Raw genomic sequence first — 3794 nt, forward strand, 5'->3', positions numbered from 1 at the left:
AATCACATAAAGCACTTTTCACATAGTTTCTTTTTATGGAGCAAGGTATAGTGGGTATTCCCGGATCTCCAAGTTTTTTAGGTACTCCATCCTTAAAAGTATAATTAGCAAGCATGGTGGAGATTTCAGCTTCCGGTATTTTTCTCTTATTAGTGATGATGTCTTTCATGCAATTTGCATAAGGAAGCATTTTCAAGATATGGGTCAAGCGAGTACGCAAAAAGAGTGGCCTCGGTATTTTAGCAAAGCGTTCAAATTCTTCACCATATTTATTTTTAGTTAACTTAGGTGGAAAGGCATAGGTTTTTGAACCCACGGTTCTCTTTCCTTACCGTGTTTTCTAGCCACAAAGTCTCTTTTATCATATCTTTTATTCTTGGGTTGTGGGTTATCAAGATCAACAGCTGGTTCTATTTCAACATAATTATCTGGTTCCTTTTCATTGTTTGGTTGACTATCTTCATGAACATCATCATTATCATTTTCTTTATTAGAAGGTGGATGTGCATTACCAGATAGAGTTTCAGCATCAAAAATAGAAGTTTCATTATCATTATCAGGAGTTTTTTCTACTTCAGGTTCACTAGAAGCATGCAAAGTCCTATCATTTTTTCTTCTTCTTCTTTCTAGACGGACGAGGTGCAGTGATATTATTCCTTTCTGAATCCCATTCAATTCTTTTTGGGTGTCCCTCAGGATAAAGTTGTTCCTGAGTCATTTTACCTCCTCTAGTTGCTACTCTAACAGCAAAGTCATGTATGTTGTTATTCACTTCATCAAGCAACTCTCTTTGAGATTTAGCAACTTGTCCTAAGTGAGTTTGTACCATAGAAGCATGCTTTCCCACACCTCTAACATCATTTGAGATTCTAAATAACAAGTCACTTAAGTGAGCAATCATATCAGAATTATACTTCAGTTGTTTCATGACATTTGCATTGAAGTGATCTTGATTTCTAATGTAATTCTCAAACTCATAAAGGGATTGACTAGGATGTCTATTGTGAGGATTATCATTATCATTGAATTTCATTAGAGTATTTACCTCTACCACCTTAGGCAATGGTGGTGTATCAAGCCTATGTATTTCTTCAATAGGAGGTAAATTTTTAACATCCTCGGCTTTAATACCTTTTTTCTCCATAGATTTCATTGCCTCTTGCATATCTTCAGGACTGTGATATAATATACCCCTCTTCTTCGGAGTGGCTTTAGGCGGTGGTTCAGGAAGAGTCCAATCATCATAATTTTTCAGTATGTTATTCAATAATTCTTTAGCTTGCCCAATAGTTCGTTCCCTGAAAACACAACCAACACAACTATCTAGGAAGTCCCTAGAAGCACCAGTTAGTCCATTATAGAAGATATCAAGTATTTAATTTTTCTTAAGAGGATGATCAGGCAAAGCATTTAGTAGTTGGCAAAGCCTCCCCCAAGCTTGTGGGAGACTCTCTTCTTTAACTTGCGCAAAGTTAAATATTTCATGTAAGGCAGCTTGTTTCTTATGAGCAGGAAAATATTTTTCAGAGAAGTAATAAATCATATCCTGGGGACTACGCACACAACCAGGAGCAAGAGTATTGCCAAGCTTTAGTATGGAAATAATTTGAGAATATAGTAATAGCAAGTTTTCTCATCATCAGCAAAAAGGGTGGCTATGTTATTCAACATAGTAAGATGTGCCACAACAGTTTCAGTTTCATATTCTTCATACTGATAATATGATAATAATCCCAAGTGACTCAATAAATATAGCTATGCTCCCCAGCAATAGCGCCAGAAAAAGGTCTTGATAACCCACAAGTATGGGGGATCGCAACAGTTTTCGAGGGTAGAGTATTCAACCCAGATTTATAGATTCGACACAAGGGGAGCCAAAGAATATTTGCAAGTATTAGCAGCTGAGTTGTAAATTCAACCACACCTGGAGATTAATTATCTACAGCAAGGTGATCAGTAGGACAGTAATATGATAATTTTGATAGCAGTGACAACAACAATAGTAACGACAACAATGATAACAGTGATTTTGTTGCAAGTGCAACACTAACGATAGCAGTAGTTGTTGGGTAACGTCGCAATAATTCAAAATTTTGCCTACATGTCACCAAGATCAATCTAGGAGATGCTAGCAATGAGAGAGAGAGGGAGTGCATCTTCATACCCTTGAAGATCGCTAAACGGAAGCGCTACAAGAACGCGGTTGATGGAGTCATACTCGCGGCGATTCAAATCGTGAAAGATCCAATCTTGCGCCGAATGGACAGCGCCTCCGCGTTCAACACACGTACAGCCCGGGGACGTCTCCTCCTTCTCGATCCAGCAAGGGGAAAGGATAAGTTGAGGGAGAGCTCCGGCAGCACGACGACATGGTGGTGGAGCTTGCGGTTTTCCTGCAGGGCTTAACCAAGCTCTACGGAGGAGGAGGAGGTGTTGGAGGAGGGAGGGGCTACGCCAGGGGAAGGGTCTGGCAGCCCTCGCACCCCCACTATTTATAGGGGAAGGGGAGAGGGGGCCGGCCCCCTTAGATCCCATCTACAAAGGGGGGTAGCGGCCAAGGGGGGGACTTGCCCCCCAAATTTGGTGGGAGGCGCCACCACCCCCTATGGTTTCTAACACTAGGCGCCTTGGGCCCTTGGGGGGCACACAAGCCCACTAGGAGGCTGGTTCCCACCCTTGTTCAGCCCATTAAGTCCCCCGGGGCAGGTGGCCCCACCCGATGGACCCCCGGACACCTTTCGGTGGTCCCATTACAATACCGATAACCCCCAAAACTATTCCGGTGATTGAAACTGGACTTCCCAACCATTCTGCAACTCCTCGTGACGTTCGAGATCTCATCCGGGACTCTGAAATACCTTTGGCAACCACATACAATTTCCCATAAAAACTCTAGCATCACCGAACCTTAAGTGTGTAGACCCTACGGGTTCGGGAACCTTGCAGACATGACTGAGACATCTCTCCAGCCAATAACCAACATCGGGATCTGGATACCCATATTGGTTCCCACATGTTCCATGATGATCTCATCAGATGAACCACTATGTCGGCGATTCAATCAATCCCGTATACAATTCCCTTTGCCCACCGGTATGTTACTTGCCCGAGATTTGATCGTTGGTATCCCCATACCTCGTTCAATCTCATTACCGGCAAGTCTCTTTACTCGTTCCGTAACGCATGATATCGTGACTAACTCCTTAGTCACATTGAGCTCATTATGATGATGCATTACCGAGTGTGCCGAGAGATACCTATCCGTCATACGGAGTGACAAATCCCAGTCTCGATTCGTGCCAACCCAACAGACACTTTCGGAGATACCTGTAGTGCACCTTTATAGACACCAAGTTACGTTGTGACGTTTGGTACACCCAAAGCATTCCTATGGTATCTGGGAGTTGCATAATCTCATGGTCTAAGGAAATGATACTTGACATTAGAAAAGCTCTTAGCAAATGAACTACACGATCTTGTGCTATGCCTAGGATTGGGTCTTGTCCATCACGTCATTGTCCTAATGATGTGATCCCGTTATCAATGACACCCAATGTCCATGGTCAGGAAACCACAACCATCTATTGATCAATAAGCTAGTCAACTAGAGGCTTACTAGGGACATATTACGGTCTATGTATTCACACATGTATTACGGTTTCTGGTTAATACAATTATAGCATGAACAACAGACAATTATCATGAACAAGGAAATATATAATAACCATTTTATTATTGCCTCTAGGGCATATTTCCAACAGTCTCCCCCTTGCATTAGAGTCAATAATGTAGCT

The sequence above is a fragment of the Triticum aestivum genome, chromosome 6B, assembly GCF_018294505.1.
Source record: "Triticum aestivum cultivar Chinese Spring chromosome 6B, IWGSC CS RefSeq v2.1, whole genome shotgun sequence".
NCBI classification, from domain to species: domain Eukaryota; kingdom Viridiplantae; phylum Streptophyta; class Magnoliopsida; order Poales; family Poaceae; genus Triticum; species Triticum aestivum.